This window comes from Raphanus sativus, unplaced genomic scaffold (assembly GCF_000801105.2).
Source record: "Raphanus sativus cultivar WK10039 unplaced genomic scaffold, ASM80110v3 Scaffold3064, whole genome shotgun sequence".
NCBI lineage: Eukaryota > Viridiplantae > Streptophyta > Magnoliopsida > Brassicales > Brassicaceae > Raphanus > Raphanus sativus.
The window spans coordinates 896-8,491 of record NW_026618371.1 but is presented as its reverse complement, the minus strand read 5'-3'; the positions used below and the strand labels follow the sequence as shown (position 1 = coordinate 8,491).

General features: G+C 34.8%; 1 pseudogene; it reads left to right on the top strand.

Moving 5' to 3' along the window:
* Nucleotides 1-4,417: 4,417 nt before the first annotated feature.
* On the top strand, nt 4,418-5,104 carry LOC130506273 (uncharacterized; annotated as a pseudogene).
* The last annotated feature ends 2,492 nt before the right edge of the window (nt 5,105-7,596 follow it).

The window sequence follows — 7,596 nt, the reverse complement described above, 5'->3', positions numbered from 1 at the left end:
TCTTTAAACTACACCACACTTTACTAACTATAGGTGAAATAACCATGGTTAGACATTTTAATTTTTTTTTTGTTTTGGTATCGGACAAATCTAGAGACTCAGTTATTTGATTTCTTGTTTTTTTTCCAAAATAGTTTCGATTCTAACTCCACTTTTCTACTTTCCCCCATTCAAACAAAACCCTTTTTTCATACATCTCCAAAGCTCAGTGTGTTTTCAAGATATTGACAAAGTCTAGTGGCGAAAAAGAAACCCAAGTTTTCTCAGGCGCCAGCGAAAGAAGAAAGCTGATCCTCCTCTGCATTCCTATCTTCTGCCGTCCTCTTCAGGTTAGTTCGAAGCAACTTCTGCTCCTTCTCTTCCTGTTTTTTGTTGATTTCTTCCATAAAGCTTCTTTCTTTGTTTTTCCAATCGATTCCCGTGCAATTTATGTTTTCAATTCTAGAGTTTTTTCCCCAATTTTTTAGGGGTTTTTCCTTTGTGTGTGTGTGTGTTTAATACTTAGCCGACACGATTTAAATTGCAGGGTTTTTGATTCCAATTTATTAGGGATTTTTAGGTTTTTTCTGGTTTGGTTTATGTCGATTTGTATTTATGGGTCCTAAGTTTACTACCCACTGTTTTGTTTCTCTTTATGGTGTTGTTTTGGGTTTGGTTCTCATCATTTTAAGGTTTTTGAAAACATTTTCCTACGTTTTTCAGGATTTTTGTGGTTTTGTTCTGTTGATTTGGGTTCGCAGTGGATTACTAACGATTTTGTTTTTTTTTTTTGTTTTGTTTCTGTTGAAAGCTATTCGACATCCCTGCCCGACAATTCTCTCTGTTTTAATTTTTCGACAAAATCTGACGTTCACACCTTGTTGTCCACAACACTTTTTTCTATCTGGTTTGGAGAGGACGTGACGACGAGCAGATCCGACCTCCGTTGTGGAAAAGATGACGACAAGCTCTCGTGTCTATTATATTTAGTGATTATGTTTTTGGTGTGTTGATTAGAGATTTAAGGATGATGTAAACTCTTGTTTGTGACTGTGACTATAAACCTTTCCTCATGATTAATAAAATTGGCCTCATCTGTTTATGAACATTTTGTTTAGTTGATTGGATTTAGAAAATGTTTTTGACTCAATGAAACAATTTGTGGACCTTCTATTAGTGGATATGTCAATTCTTAACTTAACGATTATAGTTTCTTGATATTTTATCAGTTATCCACATCTACAAATGGCAACAGTGAATTTTCGTCCACATCCACAAACGACAACCATTTTCAGTATCCACAAACACATATACACATATGCATATCAGAGAGACTCACTTCAACACGGTAACTCATAGACAATTGTCTTTTGTCAAGGTTCAAAGACTCAAATAAGATCTTGGTTAATTTAGTTAATATGAAACCACATTTCTCAAATGAACACTAAGTCATGTACAATTTTGTATACATTTACGGTGTTCATGTCCACAATTTTTTTCATATTCAAATTGTAAAGTATACCAAAATGGATCTTAAAATGTAGAAAACAAAAGACATAATTTATGATAACAAATTTATTATTTATTATATTTTAAATATGTTAAAATAATCACATAAAGAAATAGATGAGATTGATAAAGTAGTATTAGAAAAGTTCAAATAACTCTCACCATACGATCTACTTGCACTTTTTATATCTAATGGCTCAAAAAACATAAGGAGAAGAGAAAAATGAGCGAGTGGAGAGAAGCTAGCAGATTATTATTTTATATTAGTAAAACTAACTCATATTTCAAAGTCTTAACCAAAACAAAAAGATAGTTATGTCAAAACACTAGAGAAGTGAAAAAGAGAAAATGCCTCTCAATGGCAAGTGCCTAAAAATATTTAAAAAAAAATGTGTTTGTTGGAGTAATCAACTCCTTTTCAGCTACCAATCAGATAAATGAAGAGTTGAAACCAATGGGTTAAGTTGAAAGGGAAACCATTGGCAGCCCTTTAAAAAAAAATTATAAACACATTTTTGAGAAATTATAATTAGTCAACTGTTCAAACACATGTAATTAAAATAAAATCCTTCGTAAAGATTAAAGAAGATATTTATTGTTATGCTTTTTCACTGACTGGCTTATTACATTCGCCTTTTACTTTACTAGAAAGATATTTGTCACTTTTTTATCAAAGATATTTGTCATTTGTTCAACAAAAAAAGATATTTGTCATTAACAAAAAAAGAGGATATTTCTTGAGCTGCTTTTTATTCCATTGCCAATCTGAGTCAATGCCAAAATTTATTACACGAAGACAAATCTTACGTTGAATAATCATCTTATAACGAAAAGTGTGAATTCTAAAAGCGCACGACTTGACTCCGAGTCCTATAGGACTGACTTAAGACCAGCAAGTTGCAAAGTAAGAAGTTCAACCTATTCGTAATTAAATTCCTCTTTCTTAATCCATCTTATTCAATTTTATACTGGTAAGTTACCAGTAATTAATTACGCACCTCTATACATTGGATTTTGTGATAAATTAGTCACATTCAAAAGGTTTTATTCTTGATCTAAGTTGGAGCATTATAAGTCCCCAAAGTCTACAAACAGGCAATACATGTTTACAGATATTATAGTGACATTGTGGTTATTATATAGAGCTCATCTTTGGAAATTTAGTTTTTCTATAATTGTCTAACTTGCAAAAATAAATTTATTCATTATTACTTGGTAGTAATAGGCTGCAGGCAATAGCTAACTGGCCATCTTATTTACTGAACTGTAGATGCTTCCTACATAAATGTCTCACTATCAATTTAGATCTGCTCACCTTCCAACTTAATGAACATAGCAGTGATACTTAGACAACCACTCGCACTACATCTTTCTAAACTAAAAAAGACTGAATGTTAAAAGGCTAGAAAAAGAGTGTCAGTAGAATTTTTATTTGTTCCCATAGATTTTGGAAACTATGACCCAAAATCTGACAGGCTGACTGACACTCAATGGTGTTAGAATCACGCTCGCTCACAGTTGGGAGTATTATCATTCATCATCATCATGTGCTCATTCTACTCTCACTCCCATGAACTTCTAGATTATTTTAATATTATATAAAATTACTAGTGACCCATAATGTAAACACAAAATCTGTGTTAAGATGTAACTATAAACGCAAAATGTGACTCATAATGTAAATTTCTTTAAGAGGAGGAGGCACTTTACAACATGTATGAATATTTTCATAAAACAAATGCATATAACAATGAAATGATATATTATCATATTATCATATTCTAGTATTCTTGGGGTTTTATAAGCCAACGTAAACCATTGAATAGATTGGTAGTAGCATATATATAAGTACGTAGATGCTCCGGTCTATCAACCAAAAACGAAATCCACGGTCCAAGACATTACTTCGAAGACCGATTCATAAGTTTGAATAGCGTTTTTAATATAGCAAGCTTGGTGCTTAATTATTAACAATGACCTGCGTTCGTAAATAGGTTTTGAATGATTTTAAAATGGGGTTTATCATATGGTCATAACCGTCAACTTATTCAAAGGCGACTTTTTTGTTTGTTGGACTGGACAAAGAATGCCTTGTTGTTATTATTTCATAGGGTTTATTCCTTCCATTCTATAATACAAGATGTTCTTTAAAAATCTGATAGTCCAAGATATAAGATGGTTTATTTTAAAATAAATTTAGTTTTACTTTAAATTAGTTGGCTAATGATATTTTATTGTATTATTTTATAATATTTTCTTTTAATAAGAAGTTAATTTATGTTAAATTTATAATATTAATAGCATTTTCTTATATTATTAATAACAGTTTCTTATATTGCTAATAACCGTTTTTTTAAAGTAAAATTTCAAATTCTTGTATTTTTAACTAAAACATTTTATATCGCAGCACAGAAAAATATTTTTTGATGATACCATTTTCAAAAGAATCATCTATATTTTTACATAAACAATCTATAGATTATATATATATTTTGCCTGTAAGATTTATCAGCTACTTTTTATCGTATTTTAGATTTACTCGAAACAATCTATAGATTATTAAGTTTTTTGGCATATACATTTATCAGGCATTCAGCAATTACATCAACTAATGAATTGCGTGGCGCCCATTGTAAGTGCCCACAGAAGCACTCAGCAGAACCCTCCTTCTCAGCCGCTGGATCAGAAATCCGACAAGTTGATAAACAAACCACCTGCTTAACCATGGTCAAGTCAATTAACCAAATTTCCTAAATTACTCAAAAGATCACGAACTTTCTCGATAATCACAAAAACGCCACTCTTCGTCCTCAACTATAAATTCCCCGTCTGAGACTTGCTAGGTTGCCGAACCAACTAACCCTCAGGGGACTCTTAGAAAAAAAGAAAAAAAAAGGCCTCAAAATCCTCTCTAGTTTTCTTCTAGAAAACCTTCTCTCTCATTTAGAGTCTTTCAAAAAAAAATGGCGGTTACATCTTCTAGAACCAGATCAACCGGTACTGCGCTACGCTCTTCGTCAGGCTTCGCTTCCTCCACAACCTCCACCTTCTCGTCCCGTTCTTCAGCTTCTCAGCAACCAACAACAACAACAACAACCGCATAACCACAGATCCGCGTCACCTACGCGCGTGAACCTCTTCGCATCATCGTCATTAAAAACAATCGTTCCGTTACTCGATCGATTCCAGATCTATATCCCGCAACCACCGATCCATCGCCGTCTCGAAGCCAAGCAGTGGTAGTAAGATCCCCGATTCGAGGAGGAGATGCATGTGCTCGCCGACGACTCACCCCGGTTCGTTCCGGTGCGCTTTACACAAGAACGTGGCGAATCCCCACGGTCAAGGCGCCGCGGTTACGGCGTCGTATCCGACGAACAGTTTGAATATGAGAAGATCGGCGATGACGAATTCGCTGGTGAGGATCGGTGGCGTCGAAGGCGAGTGGGTGAGGAGGGCGTTGACGACTCTGATAAGGCCGTCTTCGCATCAGCAGAAAAGGAGGTCCGCGTATCAGCCTAGGCCTAGTAGGCTATCAGCTATCCAAAAGGATGATCTTGATTTGCTCTTGGGCTTTGTGTCTTTGAATCGGCCTCAGGAGATATCGTTCTGGTAGAGCTGTGGGAGATAGATCCGGCGAAGGGAGCTGAGACTCGGTCGGGTCGGGTCGGGTCTGCGCGTACGGGTTGATTCAGGGAGTTATGTAAAACGGATCCCGAAACGACGCCGTCTTAATTTTGTGTGTTCGTTTTGTTGGGTGAAGATGAATTGTACATAAGTAGTCCTTCATTTGCTATAGAAAGCGCAAATAAGTTCGAAAAAGTATCTAAGGACACTTAGTAGTAGAAATTGGTTGTTGAAAAATCAAATGGAACAAAGGGACTTGGTTTTATATATTTTGGATTCCAGTTTCTACATCCCGTTGAGTTTGCATCACTGTCTTTTTCCGTCAACCTTCTCCATCACCGTTTACTCGTTCGTTTCGTCGTTAAACCGTCGTCGTGTCTCCCTGTCGTTTACGTGTTACGTTGTAATTACCAGGTATGCGTTGTTCGTCGTGTGACTGAGGTATGTATCTTTATTTATTCTTTGTTTTTTGATTCATTATGTGTGTTTTATGATGTTTGATCTGTTATTGTTTTTCCTCTTTTCAGGGTTCGCATGAAGAACATCCTACTTAGTCAAGCCGTTACATTCACCTTTGGTTTTCTATCGACTTTGAACAAAATGAAATCGGACTGTATAAGAAAGAATCAACGTTTGACCTTTATGTGAAGGGAGGGGAGAAGTTGAATATAGAGAGATTTGGAGCTAAAAGTAATGAAGACAAATTAAATATCGAATATTGGGACGAGTTTTCGAATCAGAGAATCGTAAGGAGATTCCTCAGTAATTGCTAAGAAAATATAAAAATATCGAAGAATCAAGGACAAAATCAGTTTATCACCTAAAAGCTAAAACAGCTCAATGAGGGAGACGAGGATGGTAACTAATGAAATTCCTGAAGCGATTAAGGGTGATTATGGAAAGTAAAAAAAATTGGGCAGTATTGAGAAAGGGACAGCTGGCTGATGAGTGGAGCACATCACAACATGAATTAAAAGTTTTAATAAACAAATCGAGTAAAAAATTACTACGTCGGGGAATCAACTAATAGAAGAGGTAAGGTTTGTCAGGATCCGGGTATTGGCAGAGATGCGTCTTCCTTTATCTTGGAGGTAGTCATGTTGAGAGTATCTTTTTGCATTGATTCATAGGATCTCCTCCTGACTGGGTTAATAAAAGTTGCTTAGCTTTGATTTGTTGATTAAATCGCACTATGTTTAGATGAAACTGGCAATTATTTTATAAATTTAATGGGACTATATTGATGTAAACATATCATTGTCAACACTGAGAGTTGTTTGCTAAAAGATAAGATCCAACCCACCTTCTCCTAACAAAAGCAACAGTGATAGGATGATCATGTAGGCTGACCACTATATAATATGGACCTATATTTGTGCCAATATAATTTAGATGTTTCCGTTTGTTTCTTCCAATAATATACGTCACTTGAGGGTCTCCCTTTCGCTTGAGCTGTGAACCTGTGACTTTGCTTAATTCTTATCCTCTAATTTTTTTATTTTAGAGAGAAACATAGAACTCTAACACGTCTTTTGAAAACTGCCAATGCATTTTTGCTGATTCTCTTTCAAAAAATGTTCTCTTTCTAATTAAAAATAGAATTTTCTGATAGGAAAAATAGGACATGATGTGGAATCGATGCTATCAGTTTCTCATCCACGAGATAACAACTCAGCAAAACTAAGCAACCACTGTTTGTCTACTATTTATCTGATCCTTGGCTTTAAGTTGCTAATATAACATACGAATTAATAATGATTTATTGTAATATGTGACATAAATTTACATTGGTATGGACGAGTATTTATTTTGGTGATCTATTCAATTATTTCAGCACCTAGAGGCCTAACTAAGACTCTTTGATATGCCATATTTTAACTGATGGCTTGCTTGTCCAACCAAAATGATGGATGAGAAATTTGGTTCAGATTTCTAATAGTTATATTCATCGTTTTTGTGTGGTAAATGTAAAACAAACATAATAATAACAAGCAGACATGGTAAATCTAGAATTAATAGAAGCTTACATGAAGGTATATAAAAAAAAATATTACCAAAATTCTAATTATTTACGTTGATATTGCCGCGGTGTTGCTATCAGATTTCTGTCATGCTACTATCCGAATTCAAATTTGGTTTTGTAAAGGAAAGGATAAAAGCAACCGAAATATTAGATGATCGGATAATGTATTGAATATAACGTCAGGCGTGGAGTACTTTACATTTCATTTATCAGAAAAAGCGAAGCAAAAAAACAAATATAGTAGGTTTTTAGTGACAAGGAAAATAGGCGTGGATGTGAAAGGAGTCATGACCCACAAGCCACAATCAGTTTTTGACACCACATGTGTGTCTGACGAGGCCACAGCGAGATAAGGTTTTTGTTTGTTTGGGTTTGGCCACTTTCACAGCCAATGTCAAAATCCTTTAAACTTTACGAATTATGGGTGAATTACGTAAGATTTTTTTGGATTCGACACG